This window comes from Polyodon spathula, chromosome 18 (assembly GCF_017654505.1).
Source record: "Polyodon spathula isolate WHYD16114869_AA chromosome 18, ASM1765450v1, whole genome shotgun sequence".
NCBI classification, from domain to species: Eukaryota; Metazoa; Chordata; class Actinopteri; order Acipenseriformes; family Polyodontidae; genus Polyodon; species Polyodon spathula.
Window position 1 is genome coordinate 22,640,083 of NC_054551.1, and position 23,685 is coordinate 22,663,767.

Below are 23,685 nucleotides of genomic sequence, written 5' to 3' on the forward strand. Positions count from 1 at the left end.
GTATTTATGCGTTGAAACAATGGTCCTGTCTCCTGTCACCTGTCTTTCTTTCTGACAACAGCAAGTCTGTTACGGCCTTGCCTGCTGCCACAGCCCAGTTTTCGTCCTCCTACTAGTCCCAATACCGATGTCACCAAACTTTTTAAATCCAGTCACCGATGCATGTACTTCCGCCTCACTAGTTTCTTGGCAGCAGGGAATAAAACAACGCACCCAATGTCTGTAGATAAGAAAAACCAACCCAACAAATATTATCCAATCTCTGGCTAGCCATTGTCTTTGCAGCCAATCACAGTAAAAATAAGAAAAACTCGAAGCTTACAGGTTGAAACATAAAACACAGAGCCCAGCTACAAATCCAACTGGAACCATCGTCAGAGGCAACCACTACAAAAAGGAGCCTGTAATATTAAAAATGAACTGTTTTATAATGTATTCATGCATTTCCTTATTTTATGTATATGTACGGCTTTATACTGAAGTTTGAATATGTTCACAGAGTTTAAGAACTTAATGTTAAAATAGAAGTAACGTAATAAAACAACACAACACATACAACCAACTGATTTGCTTCTTTTGTGCTGTGTCAGTTTGCCTGTGCATTTATTTATACAGCCTGACTCATCTGACAGAGAATTACTGTGTTAAAAAACATGAAAATATTTTATAATTAGCTGATAACAAAAACAAAATGAGGAGGGTTAAAGATTCCCAGTAAAGTTCTATGCAGTATTTTAAACCCCAAAGTGATCTTTTGCCTATTACACATTCATGCAAACATAATTCTTAAGGTTTCTCTTAGATCGGTACTCTTGTTGCAATGCTCTGCTAAGTATGTTGTTTCATTTGTCGACAATAAGTCACATGCATTTTCTATTTTATTTGACCTTACGTTTCAGCATTACATTTATATCTCGGAAAAGCACGGAAAAACTACAAAAAACTATTCACAATCACAATTGTGTATTGTGTTTCTCCAGATATACATATCAATAGCTCAGTCATAACATCAAAACAAACTCAGGACGTGAAAAGGAAACAAACTATTTTTTTTTCAGGTTTTTTTTCACTTTCTACTAGAGTTGTAGCAGGCATACACTGCGGTTCAAAATATTCTAAAAAGTTTCTTATCCCTATACTGCATTTCAAAATACGTCTAATATTAAGTGTTTCTTTTGAACAAAGACTTTCTAATGGCAGTTAAATAGCATGAGCACTTATTCCTTTTTATTGCCTGATGGTAATTTACTTCTAGAGAAGGTAAATACTTCTGAGACTCTTAATTACAGTGTACAATCCTGGGCTCTGTCCAAACCCAATCACTGGTGTTCTACTTTAACAAACTGAACTGATGGAGGAAACACACTCTTCTACTGTGTGCCAGATTGTAAACTATAGGTGGCATAAACCGTGCAATACTGTTTAGGGAATTAAGGCATTAAATTTGACTTGGTCTATAAGATGTCCCATTTAACAATCTTCTGTTGTTAACCCTTATTCTGAGATCATTCTTCCTGCATTAGAGCTAGTGTGGGTTTGTTTAGATCGGGCAATGCAAGTTAACATCATAAGATTGGACAGCACTGCAGGAAGAGAGACCAGGGCAGGAAAGCAAGCATTCACAAGTCAATAGGACTTCACAGATGACATGGTTCAGCTTAGAAGTGAAGTCATGTGTAAAGTGTCTCTTTGTATGGAATGTCTTTGAGTGCAGATCCTGGCTTCTCAAACTGTTTCTTCTATAATCCTACAAAAACAAAGATTGTAATCATTGCACTAAAATGCAACATAAAAAGTGTTGCAGGAACTTTGCTTAAAGAACACCTTCTTGGCACCGATAGAAATTTGTTCACAATGGATACAGTACTGTATTATAACCTGATAACTCCTCAGCAAACTTAAATTAAAATGGTAATCTTTTCAAAAGCAACTTGTCATTGCAAGTTTCTGGAGGCACACGTATTGGTTTATTAAATCTTTTCAGAACTGCCTTTGTATCAATGAATTGCTTGTATTGTGATTTCCACAAGTGCACCTCATCGCTGCAAAATGACATGTAAACAAACGGCAAAATGCGCTGCTGTTTCTCTAGCTACAAAAAGGTGGAAATTGTTCGAAGTTTTGAAAGAAAAACCTGAATCAGACACAAGGCGTCGAGCAATTTGGTGTTTCCCGTTCTGGCGAGTTGCTTCACCATTCTGTTAAATAATGTGCATGTCTTGTGGGTTAGTTACACAACTTCAAAATGGTTCATTTTTGAACAACAACATGAAATAGTACAGAAGAGTCCTAGTGCCAATTAAAACAAAATAATAATTTAAAAAAAAAAAACACACATAATAAAGGATCTCCTACTTAGGACTTTATATCTCCTCTTTTAAAAGAAATAAAGTTCTACGTAGGCGATACAAAGTCCTACATTTTTTTAGTAGCATTTTTTTTTTAATTGGTAAAAGGATGCTTCTATAAAAACTGGTTTCTCTCTCTTTTTTTTAATAACCTGCTTAATTAGTGGAAAGCTTTGCTGGTAAAAAATGAAAAAAAAAATTATACAGGCCATGGATATCTGGAATTTAATTAAACTTGTTAAAACAACCTGCACAGGAATGTTTAATAAAACTAGAACCCCCATTGTCCTTTCAGCTACACCTGACTTGAATTCCTGGATAGTGTTGCAGGCAAAACCAAGGCACTGGCTGCAAAACTGATATATGGATGGTTTGTGTGTTTCAGTTTTTGATACAATCTTCATCCATAACTGAAATATAAAATCGAGTTATACCTAAAACTAAAACATAAAAAAGAGGCATGTACATATATTTTATGCCTACCCAAGTTACCCAGGAGCAGTGGCATATTTGCCTTCTCCAGACTAAAGCAGAGCAAGGCACGGACAGGTTGAATTAGTGGACTTAGCGGATATTCTGTGTTACTGTAACCATGAAGTTATCAGTTGAAAAATGAAAGTTGCAATTGAATAAAGAGAGAACATATGTATCGCCACCATTTCCAAGTCCTGGATCAAGGTGGTATCGTAAAACAACATAATATCCTGGTTATCGAACTCAGTCTTGTAGAGACATAAAATCTCTCACACTTTAAAGTGAATATTGATAGGTATGTTTGAACATTAAAATCATGATATACCTCCCTTGCATCCAAACCCCCCAATTGTATTTACTAAACTTTGCAGTACATGGCAGTTTTTTTCCTGACACCAAAAAAAGGCCCTTGAAGAAACAATTTTTCTCAGAGCAGAGTGTGCTCTTTCCAGACCCGAGTGACGCGTGGAGCTCTGCAAGAAAGCATCCACTTTGAAAATAGTGATACTGATATAACAGTGTTTAGTCATTTAGTCTGAGGTTGTTTATAATAATGCTCACACATTCACACCTGCTCCTCTTACTTTTGGATAGTGGCCCCTAAACCTCCCACTCTGAAGACACATTCCCTTTCAATCTCCCCCAACCCGGGAACAATAATAGAGAAGACAAACATATGCCAGCTTCAATAAAGGCAGAGGCGCCAACACATTCCCAACTGAATATCGGAAATGAAGTTGAGGTCACACTCCCTGACTACCTGCGATTATCCCAGAAAAAGATACCTCTCTGTAGTTATTATTTATTGTAATAACTACATTATTTCTGCAGTGTATCACAAGAGATTGGACAGTATGAAATCTGAGCTTGGAGGAAAATTGAATGACCTGGCTGGCTAGCATACTAACTTCTCCAAATTCCACCTTGATAATAATAAATACATAGAGAAGAAAAAATAAAGCACCTTAGTGAGACTCACCTTCTTCTTTTTTCTCAGAACGACTTTGACCCCATCCACAGACACCACTATGTTGACTTTTTTCTTCTTGATGTTCTTGGCTTTAAATTCATACTAAAAAGAAAAATGAAAGAGAACTTTAACAAAGACACACACCACTGATGACTAACATCAACATTAATTTGTTTTGTGAAAGTAGTGTTCATGAAAAGAGAGCACGACTCCCCAGAGAGCATTATGAATATACCTCAAACCTGGATTACTCCTCCACATCGCCCAACATAAAATGTAATCAAGCAAACCGATTTCTGGAACTTGTTCACCCACGGTAAGGAGTGGTGAATATTTTAGGCTATTTCAAGATGGTAGCACTGCACTCTACATTAAAACAATATTTCACATACTGAATTTAAGTGATTATACAGTATGCCTCTTTTCTATCTGATAAAATCTTTTTTAAAGGAAGTATCAGAAGTAACATGGATTATATCCAAACCCATCCTCAAGAATAGCACTTCCACAAAAATAGGTTTAATTATTGAAATGTAATTTTCAAGAACTTGGATAGTATGAAATGTAATTTTCAGTAACTGAAAAAAAAAAAAAAAAAAGAAAAAAAACAGCCACTGATACAGCCATCTTGTGGCAATAGACTCCTGGTTTAAATCCGGAACAGGCCCAGAATAATGGTTTCCTGTTTTTCTTGGCTCAGATAATTTTTTCCCCACTTTGTAAGAGTGCCTAGGCAAACTGCAACAGGGGTGTGTTGCCTGCTTGTTAACTGATAAGCATGCAGAATATTCAATTCTTATCATTCAAAGCTTCCTGCAGCACAGCAAAGGATAACGGGGCAAAACACAAAATAGTATGTTCATTTCAACATCCACATTTAATAGGTTACATGCTTAAAACTCTGGTATAAACAGTCATTTACCATGTAAACTACACAATACTAGGAGTAGACTTCCCTTTAAAATATGCATATATTTTTATTATGACTGTCAATTAATCGCAGTTAACCGCTGCAATTAACATGTACATTTTTTTGGGAGATGCAATTTTTTTAACGCGCGTTAATAAAACTCCTTTGTCCTGTCCCTCTTGCATACTGTAATTAATTTCCTGCAGCACCACCGCATTACATAGCAAAGCGCTCAAACTGAAGGACTTGTGAATGGGAAGTTTATTTTAAACAACTTTCTGACAGTTACCCTATTAAAGTACACTAGTGGAAAAGAAAATATTGTTCTAGAAATATTGGTTGAACTATGCACTTATGGTGAACAATTTTATTGGACAAAATAATGCAACACTCTGAAGTTTCACCCCTTTAATAGGCGGATGTTACTATGCAAAGGTTTATAGGCAAATCATGTGGGGAAAGGGTACATTTAAACCTTTTTTTAAACAGTATAAACTTAAGCCTTGTCATAGAATGTTTGTCAGTGGATGGTTCTATGTGCAGGATAAGGCAACATTTAGTGTTCTCATGGCCAAGAAAAATATCCACAACGTGACCAAAATTCCTGAAAAACTGACTTCTTTATTTCGCTCAATAAAACCTGGATGTTTATTCTGCCTTTTTATTAGTGAATTTGCATAACTAGAACACCAATTCTCATGACACGATAGGCTCCAGGCACTATACTCAGACTTTTTTTTAAATGCTTGTCCATTCAGCTGTGAAAGCATCTTCCTCTGGGAGCTTTAGAAAACACTTTATTACAAGCTCGGATTGTAACTTTAAATTAAAAAAAAAAAAAAAAAAAAACGGTTTCAAAAGAAATCCCACAAATTAACCAAAAATGTACAGCAACCTCACTGTGTGCTTTACTAAAAAAGTCGGTTCCACTTCGAAGTTGCACCAATCCCAATTTGAAAAAAATAAATAAATAAAATAATTTGTTTTGCCATGCCTTGTGTGGAATTTCATTATTAAAACGAGTATTCGGGAAAACATTTAATTGATTTAAAATGAAGTAACTGGAATTGTACTATTTTATTCTATTGTTTGGCTATTAATAGCCCATTCAATTCCCATAAATCAATTTCTGAGGCTCAACAGAAAACCTTTAAATTTAATTTTTTTTTCAAAGAAATCCTGCAAATTAACCAAATATGTACAGGAACCTCACTGTGTGCTATACAAAAAGAGTGATCTCCACATTGAAGTGCTCAGTGCTAAATTATCACATGATATTATTAGTCTGTGGCCAAGGCTACTGGAGACTCCAGTGTTTTCCGTAGTGATACAGCCTGCCAATTACATTATGCTACCACCTCTTTATCCATTGAGACTCCAGAACCTAAGCACAAGGATTAGAAGAACTTGTTTTATGACACACTGCCCCACCTTCGGTCAAAACAGAACATATCCAATATCAACAAATTTCACAAAACGGAAGAGAGAAGTTTCTATATGTTACGAGAAAATAAATCCCTTTAATATTAAGGGTTCACTAGTTGGTGTCTGACAATGACAAACCAGGGCTAATATTGATTTTGCCAAGAATTGTAAATGTATATAACAGACAAACCCTTTTTGAATCTATTAAAATTTTTATTTTGGTGCTGATCTTTGTTTTGTTTAAAGGAAACAGGACCGCTTATCTGGATGAAAATGCAATCCAATGTTATCACAACAAAGGCACTATAGATAATAATGTAACATTGCATCAAAATTGCACACATTCCACGACACATTAGTTCAATCCCAAGTAACTTTCATGAAGATAAAATTACGTAACAGTATGCACATATAATAAACCTTTGCTTGATCCGAAAGTCAAGCGATACAGCACTAATTCAACTGATTGCTTGCAGAAGCTGAAGCATTACACTTGGTGCATCCTGTTCTGTCAAATGATACAACCTCCCTCTGAATTTCTGCAGAACAGTTTTTTTGGGGGCTGGTAGATGAATTGGTGTGTTTTTATTTTTAAAATGCTAATCATCATGTTTAATATATCCTTGAGAAACCCCAAGGAAATGTGCTTAGTCTACTCCTTCGAATAGCTTTCCCCTGGTGCGTATGCAGATGAAGCATGTTCTGTTTACATCACCAGTGCTTTATGTCCAAGCTGTAAAGGACACATTACTGTACACTGGCATCCTGATGAGGCAGGAGGAAGACGGAAAGCCTTCACTTATGCACAGAGCTACCTGAAGTAGCTCAGAAAACAGCAGAAAAGGAGATTCAATACCCCTTTCTAAATAGCTGGTCACTCGCTGATCATCACTGTTTTAAACTGAAGCAGTGCATTTACAATATACACAACTGTGTTTTATCATACTTTCTAGAGAACATAATCACAAATATAATTTACTGCATTTACTTACGCCACATTGGCTCCTATTCACAAAAGTCATGAACATTTTCTTTTTTCTTTGCTGGAATGGACATAGGCTATCAACAACAGCTCAGTTCCATCACACAAGACGCCCAGAACTTGTACTAAAAGAAATACAATGTTAAAAAAGGCTGTTCTTGGTACCCTTTTTGTTGTATGCTTGTATAGGGCCAAAACATAGTTGCTACAACAATCACGTCAAGGTTTTAAACCTCTCCAAACAAGATTTTGATGCCTCTGTCTATTAACATTTGAGCATTATGCATGGGGATTGCTGTGTCAACTGCACTGTCCTTTAGGTGAGGAATAAACTGGGCGTAGATTAGGAATGTGTGCTTGCAATGACCTGAAAGGCAATGGTTCATGTTCCTGTCCAATTCTGATTTCTTTTCATCCCTGCAGGGGTACGTGGCTCCTTTGAGAACAAACATACACACTCAAAGAGTGACTCTCCATAAATATATTCACAAAGACATCAAATAGATGTGATTTTCATAGTTGGTATTGGTTGCCAGGGAACTTTTTTTTTTCCCCCTCAAACAAGTTGTGATGAGTCAAAGGGGTTTCGGTCTGTGATTCAACCTCCCGACAGTAGATGGCATCAAACCAACTCGGGACTTCCCTTACCAAGATCTCGTGACCATGGCAAAAGTCATCTTTGAGGGGCGGCACCTTGATGAGGGGCGGAAGTACGACTATGTAAATTCCAGCCATTGGAGTCCAGTGAAGGAGAAGGACACGTGTCAGTTGGGGATTGGTGTTCCACTGACTACAGAGGCGAAACGTTACATACTAAGGGAACGTACTACTGTGTTCGGGGTTGGTCCGAAGGTAAAAAAGACGGAGTAACGGGCGGAGGGAGAGACTAGTTTGGAGCAGCTGGATTTTTGAAAACTTTGATTAATATTTATTTTGTCTTTTTTTTTGTTTATGTCCGGTACGCCGCGAAGACGATTAAGGAAGAGTTTTCATGAGCTGTTTTGGATTTTTACTCCAGCACTCCCTCCCTCACGCCGTTTTGTTTTCTTTTGTTATTTAATTCTTTTTGTTGTTGTTGTGTATAGAAAATAAAAATGTACAGTATACAGAATATTTCTGTATACATAAATTGCTGTCTGGACATTCCATTTAATACACTCTCGCCTCACACAAGTTTACAAGCCAACCAGGTTCTGAATAGTTAACACACTAATAGGATGCCTGTTTAGCTATTTATTAGCACCAGAGCACAGTGTATTAAAAAGGTTAATCTAAATTACAATAATCTTTGTAGACATTAATTTCTTTCCACTTTGGACTATAGATGGTTTTCCTGATGCACTATGGTTTTTATCACCTCTAGTAAGAAACTCCTTCCAATCAATTCCTTTAAAAGTGCCTTAACTTGGGACAATCAAATTAAAGATTTCCCTGATTTCATTTTTTACATCCAATGAAGCAAGGCAAGTGTTGCAATAAAACATAAATCCAATAAACTTTTCAAATCAGGTGTCACCATTAGATTTATGTGCTGTTCTATAACAATATTAACCAGTCAGCTGCTGAGAACCACAACTATTGTGGTTTTAAAAGGATTTGTTTATCCAAAAAAAAGTATTCAACACTGTCTTATTTTGTTTTTAAAACTCTGGAGCAATAAGGTTAAGACAATAATTTAAATATATCATTTTGACATTATCCTATGCTGTCTGTTCATATTAGCAGTGGACACTGGACCCAGGTTTTCAGCAGGTTTATTTGATATGCTGGGTGAACAGTGTACTGTCAATGAGGCCTTCTGGTTTTGGAAGATCCCCAGCTTTAAGTGACAGATATCCAAACAAAAGGAATCTATAGTCAGCTAGTTCTCCCACCATGGTTATCTGCACTGCTGCTACTGGAACACAATGTGATTCCTTCATGATCAGCAAGTCAAGTTCTTTCAAATTACAGCATGTCCCCTGGCTTTTACTGGTGACATACGTCAGAGGTGCTTATAATGTGACATACATCACTGGATCTTATAATGTGACTGCAGTGTATCTATTTAATTATCATCCCCCCACCGGGGATAAAGTGGGGACACTCATATTTTTACATGTGCATGCATTAGAAGAACAAAACAAAAAATCTACTTTTTCACAATACTGGCAGCTCTAATATTAGCACTCTGGAAGGGGAAGTCTATCATTGAGATCACAGGGGTTTTGCAACCTGTCACATATTTTTTGTATCAATGGTTTTCAGTGGTGCAAATGCATGTTTATGGTAATTTTATATAATAAGTATTATAATTCTCCCTTCAAAAAACATGTTTACAAGCAAATAAACTAGTAAACAAAGAATTTCACTCTGCCGTGGGTTCAGTCCATTACTTGTCTTTCAAGATGCTGCTGTCTTTCAGGATTACTGCCAACCGTTCTTCCCAGGGGACAGAGGCATTCCTGTGCATCAGGCCTCACAGAAACGTCAAGCATGGCATGTTTAATATCACACAGGAGTAGCTCTTGAGGTGCACTACCTAATTACCAGGCCTCCAATGGCTCAGCCAGTCTGTCCTGTCCTCTCACTACACACTTATATTTGCATATCCAAATCTCTGATATTCTAAAATATACAGCATACCCCGGAACTGATGCAAGACAAGAACATATTTGTCAGATTATCTCTTCAGAAGTTATGTAACCAAGGGAAATCCCTTGAGATACTCTCATCTGATTCTGCATGTAATTCAGGCTGCTTTTCAGACCTGGAAAAAACAATTTTTTTTTTCGTAAAAAAACGTGTTTGGTTAAGTGATTCAATTAATATAATATAAAAACAATAAATAATACAGTATTTCTGAACAAAAGGAAACCATGAAAAGAACAGCACAGTGCTCCCTGACCTGTTGAAGGCTCCTATGCTCTATATGTACAGCATTCCCTTTGCAGAACACTTCGCTCTGCCTTCACCAAGGACATGGGGCTTGTATCCAATTCTACCAATTACTCACAAGCACTTAGATATATATTATCACACACACAGTGTATAAAACCCCCTTTTATCTTCTTTCTGGATGACGAAACACAACAGCTATCTTTTCATAATTTTCTTGAAGAAGTCATTCATCAAAAGTCAAGTTCAATCGAAGCCTGAATCTCAAGACAAATTGAGTCTCTACTCCTAACAGTGGATCAATTGTCTGAACAATATACTCTGGTGACAACGGGAAAGAGAAATTTGAAGTGTGCCAGCAAAGACCTCGTAAACCAGGACACCTTGTAAGAAATTTATGTAAACTACATTACTGAATATGTTATCAGAGAACCCAGCAAAATTAACCACATTGACAATGATGCCTTGAGGCACCGTATATTAATTTATTTACTTAGATTTATTTTCTAACATAATCCACAGAGAGGCAGTGGTAAACAAAGATAATCCAATTCATTACTCCATAGCAGTGCTCTGCTGTTAGGACTAGCAGGCTCCTCAGACTTTTAGCACCCATTAGTTGAATGGTACTGCAGTACATGGTGTCAAACAAACAATTTCTTCTGATGGACCTGTCTATAGAATACCTCCCACACACCCAACAACAAAACAGTTAGGTATTGAAGACTTATAATTAATAAACCCTACTCTATAAAACATGCATGTTCATGTTTATACAGCTATATTGTTGCTATCATTTGTTTAGACAAAGAAAGAAATGACAATGATGCATGTGTTCCACAGACTGTCAAGTTTTCAGGGTTTCCCTTTCAGTTCCGGGACTCTTGTGATAAAGACAAATCAAATCCTCCCCTCCACCATGACAAACCTATCAGACTAATGGTTTAGCCTAGGGGCAGACGGTCCTGGCCCTGGAGTGCCACAATCTTGCAGGTTTTCTCGGAATCTCCTAATCACCAATTGCTAAATACCTGAAACACATGGCAATTCTGCCCAATTAAGCCAACCACTGAATCAATTAGGGCTTGGGTAAAAGTCATTTACTTGGTAAAATGCTCAGCTTCACTGGAGACTAACAGGTAGAACAGATGGAGAAATGATACTTAAGCAGGCCAAAAAACTTGCTCTGTCTAACATCTACTTTGCAAGCTGAGCCACAGTGGAGTTCAGACGATTAGTGTTCTACATGTAAATCCTCTTATTCAATATGGTCTGAGCTTTATGAACTGAAAGTTACTATGGGGATGTACATAATGTAAACAGAAAAGCACATTTACCACTATGTGCTTGATTTTTGATTGAGTTCTACAACACATTACAAAGTATGACAAGATGTAAGGGCTGCTTCTCACTATAGTAATATTATTCTAGGTTTTGTATGGTACATTTGTTAAATTTTATTCCTAACAAGCTGTAACTGTAGTCAAATGAATATTTCATGTTTTTTTTATAAGGTCTCTGAACTATACTTTTTACTTTGGAGTTGCCCTGTATGTAAGCAGTACAATGCACATATTGTAAAGCACTCAAACTGAAGGACTTGTGAGTGTTACATTTATTATTTAAAAACTTTGACGGTTCACTGGATAGAAAGAGGGTTACTTGTATCTACTGTCAAAGTGAGTTCCAGTATCACAGAAGTGCATCTAGTCTGCTGTACCACCTGTGTGTGCTGCTAAACATGCTTTCACTTCTCAAAATACACGTTCTAATAGTTATTCTGCTACCGACAAGAAATGAAACCTGTCAGTTTTGACAGAATACTTTGTAGCTTTGTTTTATTTCAATAACCACATTTATTTTAAATGATATTATTTACAATTATGGAGGATAAAACCGTTACTCAGTGTATGTTTTTGTTTCATTTAGGCAATTTCAAGTTATTAACAGAAAAGAGAATTACACTATTATTATTATTATTATTATTATTATTATTATTATTAAAAGACGACAAGCGTTGAATTGACAACAGAACTGGCAGAAGGCACCAGTGCCATTGTCATCAACAGTCCAAAGCACTGCTGACCATTTTTCAGTCCAATCAATTAGTCCAACTTCTGTGTTCTTGCATATTTTAGTCTTTTAGTCTTGTTCCCCTATTAAGATGTATTCTTACTGCAACTCATCGTTTAAGTCCTGATTTCAAGAGTGACCTTTGTACTGTTGATTTGATGGACAACGACACCTGTGCCTTCTGCCAGTTCTGTTGTTAATTCAACCCTTGTCTTCTTTCTATTCCTTAAGGATATTATCTTCAAGTATTGCTCATCCTTGTTAGACAGCTTTTTTGGTCTTCCAGATGGTGTTTCTGTATTTGTTGATTATACTTTAAATACCATACCTTGAAAATCGAGTGATGCAAGCTATTTCTCTCAATGCTTTTCCTTCTTTATGTAAGTCAAGGTTGTTATAATAGAAGAAAACACTAGTGGAGGCTTTGAGTAAATTGCTGATGCTCATAATGCATCGGAGTAGAAAAATGCAACAAGTCCAAGACATTTACACAGTAGTGTGTGTGTGTGTGTGTGTGTGTGTGTGTGTGTGTGTGTGTGTGTGTGTGTGTGTGTACAAAAAATTAACAAAAATGTGTCCTGTCCACAAACTAATCTGCTATTCACTGTTAACTCTACGCTGCACTATACTGCTCCCTTCCTGTTTACTCTAAAGAATTGTAATCCAGAACAGTGACTAGCAAACATTATTACACCATTATGTTGTAGTTTAAAATAAGAAATAAAATCATAAGAAACATTAGAAAAAAAAGAGAAAAGTTTCTACCCAATTGTTTAGTCTGGTCTAAATACCAAGATGTTCTGCCTTGTGTGCTGCTTAACAACAAAGAAGCTGGCTTCAGTGAACAGTCTTTTCTGTTTAAGTTCTTGCAACTGTTCACACAAGAATCTTATTTTTGGTACCCACATTTCTCTAACCATGTTTAGGCAAAGCTTCCTGTCCAACTGTAACTGCCAAATTCTACAGTGGTTTTTGGAACTTATGGATACAAGATGGTTAAGAAGCTGACTACCACCAAACAACTCCAAAACACGACTATTTCCAGGTCGAAGTGTGAATCATGAAAAGTAAACAGTTTCCAAAAAAAAAATTCCATACACAATTTAATGAGTCTGATGCCGACAGCTCAACATCTTGAACGACATTTCCATTAACATTATTCCATTATCGGTAGTCAAATTGTTACTACATTCGGAATTGTTGCCCCAGGGAACCATTTAATATGTACACCTGTTTAAACTGCATGATGTGTAAGTAAAAGGTCTAACCAAGCCATCTGATCTCTTAAGTGAATTAAAAACATTTACAAGCTAAAGCACTACAAGCTCCCTTATCTTAGAGTAGGAGACTTTTAATCAATCCAGCAGCAACTCCATCTGATAAATTAGCAAACTACCAAGTAGCTATTGAGCTCCATGGACATTTCACTCCATCTTTCAACATAATGCCAAGACGGATCAGAGATGATTAAAAGTGTAAAGCAGATAGCTGCACTATACAGCTACTTGCATGCAAAGTCTGTCACAACCATCTGCGCACGTTTTCAGTGAAGTGACTGCCATGAGTAACTGATTTATTACTAAGACATGGCCTGCACTATAATTGCTGGGCTGCAGGAAAGCACTGTTTAACAAATCTCACTGAAGAAGGATTTTAAACATTTTTAAAAAAGGACTGCAGCTAAAAAGAAGTTAGCACTGCATATTAATATTTTGAGAAAACTGGATAGAACTTTGGAATGCCTTCAGATGCCAAACAAGCAGGGCCCCTAAGTCCAAACAATATCCAGGAATGTTTTAGCAGATGTCAAGCTTTAAATATTCAATGTAAAGCCATTGGGAAGGCATGACAGGCTGAGTAGGTGGTAGAAAGAGAGGATCTTCAGCAAATGCTAACTTTGATACTCTTTACCATACAAATGCATTGAAACACACAGCACCATCACAATTGAAGACATGGGGGAACAGGCAGGCACACACAAAACAGCATCACAACAGCGCAAAGAATGATCCCGATCACTCTTTAGGAGATCTGAAAATCCACCAAGACTGACATCAAATCCCAACCTGATCGACATAAGATTTTGAATGGAGACAGCAACAATATACAGCACTAAAGGACTACTTATACCAAGAAATAATTTTAAATACCTCCGCTGACTTGCCCTGAAACAATTTTGGGAGCTTTACTGATCCGACAGCCAAGTTTATTTTTTAACCTAAATCTTAGGGAGCAAAACTCTAATAAGAAGTATGTAAATCAAAAGACCGAAACTGTTATCGTTCAAGGAAAGAAAGCCCAGAGGAGACTACAATAATTTTGCAGTTAAATGTTGTCCCTTTTTTTTTTTGGAATATATTTTCTTTTATCATACCTAGTGAATGTACAATGACATCAGTAAAGGACAAATATTTATCAAACCTCATTAATATTTTAATAGTAACATTATACTTTGATCTCATGAAGGCAATCATCATTTTTTTTAAATTTATTTCTTATAAAATATACAAAAATACAATTATAACAGGATGTCCATGATGATTTATTCTGGATTATTGTTGTTGTAATTAACGAGATGGTTATTTTTCAGCTTGCCCACGAGTGACTAAGAGGGCTTTTTCCTTTTCCTCCTCATCAGTGTGTTGTGCTATTTCAATGTATGTTTATTTAACGACAGCTGACGCAGTAGAGAGACTTAACAAGAGGTTACCATAGCAACTCGCAATCCTGTTGCTAAATCCTTGAATTTTTAAGCGTTCTTTCAAAGACTTTAAATGTATTCAATTCCATTTGCATCATCAAGAAAAAAACATTTTATGAACAGCTATGTGCAGTTCTGAAACACTACTGCAAGCTTGTATTTTTTTTCATAGCTTCAAGTACACTACTTCTTTTACCAGACAAATATAAATATAAATCTTCTCAAATTGACTGAATAGAACTTACCTGTTTTAACTTGTCCAGGAAATCAGAAATAATAATAATAATAATAATAATAATAATAATAATAATAATAATAATAATAATAATAATAATTGTACAGCTCTTAATAGAAACTATTTAGATGCACAACAAAAATGATGTTTTGTATAAATTGGCATTAGCACCCCCCAAGAAGTGGTTGAATTACCAACAGTTTGGGCTTTGGAATAATAATAAAACTAGAAATTGCAAATTGAATAAGACTTGAACTCATGTCTTGTAATGTCATGCCACAAATTCCTAGACATTGTATATTTTCCATGCAGTAAGTGTAAGGCATGCATGTACACTTTAAGAAATGTAAGTTCCTGATATATGCAGTGTACTGTATGCAATATCTGTTGCCGACTGTGCTTGGTCCTGTTATTTGCATGTGATATGGAGGGATACAGAACGTGGTTTATTTAGTTATTGGTATACTGCGATCAGGTAATATCATAAGGCCAATGGTTAACTACAGCTTCATTAGGATTTGAATATATGTCTGCTGTGTCACTAAACTTACATTTCTAATAAAAAGAAATGATGACCTGTGCTTTGTTCTGCAAAGAACAGGCATTAACCATTTAGGCCAGAGTTTTACTGTCTGTAGTAACACCTTGAAAGGCAATCTGGATGTTGAAAGCTAGCTTATGACACCTCCACAGTAGTCTTTAAACATTTGTTTTGCACTTTTCCTGCATAACTTCCTATTTGCTCCCTGTTGCTTAGCAACCACAAAATCAATTCCAATTTCTAAAGTTAAAAATAAATGTCACATCTTGCTCACAACTTCAAGGTTGCGGTCAATGGATTGGCTATTTTGGTGTCTAGACTCGGCAGGGAATAATGACATTCAACAATGGAAAGACTACCAACCTTAACAATTCCTTAAGTGTTCCCCTCTGTATTGTGGCAAAATGTTATTTAAAAAAAGCTTATGGTGCCTGTGGATTTGTTACATGTGTGGGGCATCACTGAATAATACTGAAGCAGACACAGAGGATTGGGTGTTGTCACGCCGTGCAGGCCTGCAGGTTTAATTAACAACACAGGCCGGACGCTAGAGTACCAACATAGGTGATCCTAGCACTGGATTTAAAACAAAAGGAAACAAAGCTAAAAATAAAATGTTTGCCACATAAATGGTGAGTGCTAGTCCAACTACAAGGAACATCCCACTCCAGGAACCTACTACACTATACAAACCCTCTCTATACTATTTGGGGTAAACATCCCCTAAACTGACCTACTTCTGGGCTCCCGGAGTTCCGTCATTCTCACTTCCACTCTGGCCTCTTCAAATGGAAGGGTTTCGTGTAGTAGTTCTCTCCATGGAGCAGACGCTCTCCGCTTCAATGTAAACACAGCACACGTCTGTGTACCATGGTGGTGCAGACATCTCAAGCTGTGGCACACCCCACAGACAATCTAGACCTGCCGATCAGCTCAGCGCCGGGACAGCCTACCTGTTTAACTGGTTGTCTAACAATGTGTCTCCTGTTACACGTCCCAGCTGCTCACATCTGTGTAAGAACCAGCGACACGACTCTCCCTGTCAGAGTGTCTCATGTTTTGCCATCTTATCTTACTCTGTTATCCATTAGGAAGTTATTGGCTGGTACCTCTGCACTCTGCACATTTACAGTTATAACAGGACATTTCTGCAGGTAATTAGAATTTGTAACAACATTTCGGTTTAGTCTTCAGGTAATCTCTCAACTAGTTCAGATGCCACAGAAAAGTAACCTCAAGGTCCCAAACAAGAGGGATGCACTTAATCCACTGTCAGCTGGCTTATGCGATTAGCTATAGAGCTGCTCTGTTGACTAATAAACTGCACCGAAGTGAACGCTTGTGAATATGTTGCCATGTCATTACCATCATTATAAAAGGACAAATAGACTAAAGTGATGGATGTCCCTAATTCCCACAGTAAAATGTTACCTGCATTTCAAGCTGAAGGTATGGGTTGTTCCAAAGGCTGCTAATTAAAAGCTTCAGGAGTACTCTATGAGGAGGTGCCAGCTGGAATGAATTAACACAAGACCTCACGATTCCAACCAGAAAGAATATCACTTTTTGGTGGTTTTGGGAGACATCTTGCATATTTTTGCACCTAAACCAAAAGAGATACTCACAGCAATATCCATGGCAGTGTTTTAAAAATACATGAACATTGGAATTGCTTATTTGTGAAAGACACAGAAATCAGATTCCATTCTGTGGAAATCCTTAGGAAACATATACAATAGAAAGCAGTGCATTTCACTTTATTCCAAAACTGTTGAACCAGTGTTCAGCTATGTGTTTGATGCTGACCCAGAGGTACCTCTGATTAGAAACAAAAAGTAAAGAAATGATTAGTTAAGCCCATGACAAGGCTTTTAAAACAGGAGCTTGGTGATTGACAAGTAAACCCTTAAGAGGACTCCAGGAAATTACCAGGGATAAGCCATCATGAAAATGCAAAACAAATACAAAAATGGTGACTGAAGCCTAATACCATCAAATCAAATAAAAAAAAAAAAGCACATTTTATTATTTACACAAAAAAAGCACATAATCCCTCAATCTCAAGCAAAGCGTGGTGTAAACAACTGAAATCTCTTTGATACTCAATATTGCCTCTTTGGAAATACAGTACAACGTCGCATATCTGACCCCCTATGGACTGGGGTATAGGCAGATATGTGAAAAAATCGAATTTACTAACATCTACAGAAAAAGCATTTACACATCCATAAATAGGTTAATGATCAAAAACACGCAAACTGCTTTAAACATGGGGAAACGTATTGCTTTAAAAGTAAGCAAACGTAAACGAGATTAATTAAGCTACAAATACATTGTTGCTATGTGGTTTGCTATAAGCCATCTCCACGCAAAGCTATTAAAAATATATAAATAAATAAATACAAAAAACGGTAAAATGTACAATAACCTGCAACTGATGGTTTCTTTCTTAACTCTAGAAGTCCCTGCCTCCCTGGTTCTGCTTTCTTAAAATCTCTGCACTCTTTCTTGATATTGCCAACAGCCAATAAGCAGCTCCGTTTGAATATTGCTCCAGCTATTTTAAACAAATGGCTGGTAAGCATTGTGTTTATGAAGCTTGCGTTGTTTAATTCAAATGCATTTAAAAGCTACAACAACGTGCTGCCAATATCTGCAAACACAAAGCACAAAAAAAAAAAAAAAAAAAAAAAAAAAGCTTTCGACTCGTGTATTGAAACATCACTGCTACATACAGCCAGCCTCTCTTAAAGGGGAACGCACCAAAAGGCCGATTGCTATAACGCTTTATTTCTTTTTCCATCGCAGCCTACTCTCGTAGCCTACTTTTAGTATTTATGCATTTATTTATTTAGCAAGGCGGTTCATTGATCAGGGAGGTTATGTGACGGTCACATATGTGACGTTCCACTGTTATACTCTCAGGATCAAAATCATTATATGCTGTGACTGTGCTGAGACAAGGTTAAAAATATTCCTATTTTTCAATTTCATCAGGTGTCATTCGATAAACATTGCTATAAAAAAAAAAAAAAAAAAAAAAAATTAGAAAAGTTTTCATTTCTAATAATACTGACCTTATCACTTTGAGCATAGCAAAAATAGCATTAATGACTACAATTTGAACGATAGTGTGTGAAGACTGTAGGCTATATTCAGAATGAACATGACTTTCCCACGGTTTGTGGAACAATTTGTACTATATTCTGCACACAATAGTCACTTGAATATTTCTATGCAGTCTACAGACACATTTGGTTATATTAACCACTCAGATGGGCCATATGCAATATAAGTAGTGTTTACATAGGCCTACAGGTGGTTTAACATGGGGGATATTGTAGTCCCAGGATGCCACCTCTCCTGGGCAGATAAACACTGCACTCAATACAATGCAATTTATTTTTTGTATTTGTAAATTGAGAACATTTTTCAGTGCACATAAAAACCAATATTTTGGTCTGTTTATAAAAACAAAAACAAACATATCACACAATACTACCCAGAGTGACACTGCTGAACATCAAACTCTAAATGAGTCCTTTATACTGTTAATGTGTTTCAGGCACTAGACTAATTCCCATCAAAAAGGTTAAAATGCCAGCCATTCACTTAACCGTACAAACAATTGTGAGTGAAGTGGCATGCACTCCACTGAATCAAGAGCTTCTAAAGGGGGGTAGAATTCCATTTATTATCACACACAGAGGCATCTAGTGAGTAATGGGACAGCAGAGTATTGGGAAGGCACTACATATTACTGTTACACAGTAACCTCCTTAAAAGGGTACAATTCTTGTGGTTTTCAGACGTAACCTTTTTGCCTTTTCGTTTATTTTAACCATATAAAAATTGTGCAGCGAGTTTATACATTGTGATGCAAGCCCACTAAAACAATTCTTCGGTTCAGGAAAGCCATTTTGCTTCATGATTTGGCCATAAGCTGTACATTTTTTCCAGGTCATTAAACAAGTCCTTGATTCCTGATCAATAAATAGGTTTTTATATCTTCCCAGACAGGGTTCAGTTTACGTATCAAGTAGCTGTAAAGTTCAACCAAGACTAGTTAAACAGGCCCTTGAGTTTACAGGCTACCCATTAATCCTTTTCCTGACTAAGCTGTACTTGCAGACATAGCTAAACAAAACTTCTTGGAGCATAAGAAAATCAGTCCGTAACCCAGACAAATGGGTTAGAGCTTTCAGTGGCTAAATTGGTTTCACTTCTGCAGTTCAAAGGCTTTAATCCCATTTCATTCTATGGTCTACTTGACTTTGAGATGCATGGCTTAAATGTGCCCTTTGGGACAGCTGGCTGAGAGAGGAAAATCCACATTAATTCTGCTGAACCTTCTCCTGGCAAACTATCTGGCAAGAGATGTTTTTTATATGACAATATGATATCCCCTTGATCACTTACAGCCAGAACTACTGTGTAAGGAATATCCAAATAGCTATAAAACAACAAGACCCTGTAATGATTGGCACCACTAGAATGCGCTCAAAAGTAGTAAAGGTTTGTGTGCAAAATGCGGTTAAATAGCTGTTTAGGAATAAGAATACAATAGTTATTAGAAACAGTGTCATGAACAGGTCACTCCTGCTCAAGTGGACCCAAGTGGGGTTGCTGGACCTCTTATGCCAAGGGACAGTGTCAATTGATGTATGTGTATGTTTTTGCTGGAAAGCCCTTGAAACAAGGGACACTTACTCAATGTGGGGAATTAGTTACACAGCTCTTCTTTTGCCTGGACACAGCTACCTTGAAACCTTTTGTCCACCACATACAGTATGGTTATTGTATCATCAACCACAAATTAAGGAAATACCTCCACAATGGCTCCAATGTAACAAAGCAGGGGAACTTTTAACTTCTCAATTTCTAAAAACAATTAGAAATGAAGCTTAGGTATATACAAATTTGTGGTTCAGTAATTTATGGTTGCACTAATTTGGGTCAGTTTGACTTTTAAGCGTCATTGCTTGATATCTGTCGGATATGTTTATATATTCTGAAAAAAATAGCACAGCTGGAACTGATAGGCCAAGATTGCACATCAACTGTTTAAAGCAACAATGCAAATTGTTATGCTACAGTATTCAGCAAAACTGACCCCTGAGGTTCATCCTTTGATTTAAAAGCTTGCATATTCTGGGCAGCATCTCCCTTCATAATCTTTTTGATTACAACCCAGTAGCTGATTTGAAATGGTAATACAGAATTACTATAATTATATTGTTCCACATATACAAATCCATGGTAGATTTAATCTGTATAACTGCATTTGAGTTTCGGGGTCATGGAAAGCAATCATAAGACTTTAAAAGGGGCAATAGGATGACAAATAGCCCTGATGGGATTGTTGTTTTCATTGCTCTATAACTATCATACATAATTTATAACCAAGGGAAATGGAATTGCTTTGGTGCTCTAAAACTCAGACAAATTAAAGAGTAATTAAAATATGTCAACTTTCAGAAGATTAATTTTCAACAAGATACACACAATTTGAAAATATGTCAATTTGACCACTGTATCCCTTAATGAGCATACATACAAATGTGCAGTTCTATTAAATGTGCACGATAGTCTTAGCATAAAAGCACACAAATGAGATTACCCATAGCTCCTCAAAGCCAGTCACTGAACAGATGGCTTAAAATTATAACTAAGCATGCCCATGTCAGACCAGAGTCTGGTCTAGGCTACTGACATGAATTATTTTCTTGTTTTTTGATCCAGTTGGTTCACAAAAAATTCTACCAAGGTTTTGTCAGGGTGTAAAAGATACCAGAGAAGAAACTTCCAGGTGAGTCAGACACTTAAATGCAAAAATGCAAAATAAAGATTGGTTCCAATATGGGAATAAATAACTAAAAAGCATTTGATAATAATGTGATTGAAATCCATTATAGGGCAGTTTCTCCGTTCAGAACTTTATTATGCAATGAAATCCACCCTGTTCCCTTGAATGCTGGAGTGCTTAGGGGTGGAGGAAATGAAGCATGGCCCGTGGATAATGTGTTATGCAAACCCAGAAAAACCCAGAGTTTAGTCTGTGAAATTCTGGTCAGCTGCTCTTGGGCTGTTTTCTCTTCATCCACATTGCTGAGCAGAATGATAGAAATTAATGTCTAGCTTTGCTGTACTGTAAAAATTGTGACTGACTGATAGAAAAGGTGTCTATCAAGGTATCGTTAGTTTGCCAGCTTCTACCTAACCATCTGACATACAGCTATGGCCAAAAAACACACAGACTTAATAACATGTAAATCAAAGAAACTACAAAATGATATCGCAGAAGTCTACCAGAAGCCATAGTAGTACAGTATTTTGTTAGATTTCGAAATGTCAGACTTTACAATTGTCATTTGTTCGTTAAATATATGGAAAACTACAAAGCGGTTAACAGAGCATTATTCTGCAGGTTTCATTTGACTTTATGAAGCAAAATGAGTTAGTCCTATAAGGTAATGCAAAACTTTTGGCCATAGCTGTACCCTTTGAATAACCTGATCTGTAGTAAATCACTTCAAGTTAATTTATAAACTCCAATTACGAGACCCACTTCAAATAGTGTAATAAATGAATACATGTGGCTTCTGGACACTGGCACATTAGAAGAAAATAGATACAAGCAAAGACATAACACTAAAGATACAATAACTGGTTTGCATGAAACAAATGTCAGCAGCTTATCAGGAGGCAGCACTAAGTACATTCAAACAAAGAAGCATGGATGATTAACTTCACAATTTCCAAAGGCAGTTGACAAAACATAACCTGTTCTTCCAAGGCCAAGTTTTGATTGCAGACAGTTTTATTCTTAACACACAAAGTACACGGCTAAAGCGCATTAAAACACATGCAGATAAAGGGCTGGGATTTCAATTCAGATTTCATGGTCAAATCGGTGATGGTCCAGATGGTCACATATCTAAAACCTCAGACAGGCTACCTTTATGGCCACATACGAGTATACTTGAGTAAGCAATGGAGGAGTACTGTGCCACTGAAGGCATTACTATTGCAGTGAATTATAGGTTCAACAGCACTTCTGATGAACAATTAAGCAACAACATCCAATACAACAAGCTTAAAGCCTCATAAAAAGTAATACAATTATGCAAACAGGATCACTTTTAGTTCAATGTCTCCTTATCTATAGCGCAGTAGTTACATTTACAGATAAAAAGGTGAAGGATTATCCTAGTAAATGAAACTTCAGTCAAGCAGAAAGCACAAGATGAAGGCACTAGTATTAATTTATTATCTGTATTAGATTATTAGATCTGTATTAATTATTATTAATATCTGTACTAAAACTGGTAACCAATGTCTATTTAGATTAACTTTTCTTTCTCTCCGTGCTTGGTGAATCTTGCATCTCTTTTCACTAATAAAACCAATCCAGACTGTTACTGCTCTTCATGTTGAGTCCTGCGGTCTAATTATCCTCTCAGTTCCTTTTGGTATTCCTTTGCCTGCCCTTTCCTGAAGCCAATTCACAATCTTATCAAAACCTCGATCATAAATATTTACTGCCATACACTGCTTAGTGCAGTTACTCAAATGAAAAGCTATTAGGGTATATGGGAGCAGAGCACCAGACCAAAAACCAGACAAAAGTACAAGAGCCATAAACAACACATATATGCATATGAAAAATATCGACAATCCTACAAAAATATGTATATAACCCATCTTCAGAGCACCTCACGATTCCAGTGTCAGACTGAAGGTTACAGGTACATACTCTATAGTGTCTGTCTTGCTTTTTGCTTCGGACAAAAGAATTGTATGTTTTTTTTTTTTTAGTACATTCCATCAACCAGGCTATTAAATAATTTTATACACTCAGGAAAAAACACCCTTGCTCTGTCCAGTTTTGAAGCAATCAATACTGTAAGAGCTCTAATCATTAGTAAATACTATGTGGGCATATTTTTTTTCCCTTATACAATTACATTTTTATTGGGCTTTTCAAACAAAACATGACAAAGGCTGAAGGTCTGGAAGAGTTACTCTGAACTCACTGCCCCCCAGCAATTGAAAGAACCCTCTTTCATCCCACTGCAAAGATTCAGGTTTAAGAAACAGTCTGCTTACATGCATTGGTAATACTATTCAATTTTTCCAGAGCACAGTA

At 36.6% G+C, this 23,685-nt stretch overlaps 1 protein-coding gene across 1 annotated transcript in view; it reads right to left on the bottom strand.

Annotated features, from left to right (window-relative positions):
- The window catches only part of LOC121331122 (carboxyl-terminal PDZ ligand of neuronal nitric oxide synthase protein-like), a 93,412-nt gene that overhangs the window by 49,065 nt on the left and 20,662 nt on the right, over nucleotides 1-23,685 (bottom strand). The window contains exon 2 of the mRNA XM_041278335.1: nucleotides 3,802-3,894. The gene's annotated coding sequence lies outside the window, so the exon portion shown is untranslated. The remainder of the gene's footprint in view (nucleotides 1-3,801; nucleotides 3,895-23,685) is intronic.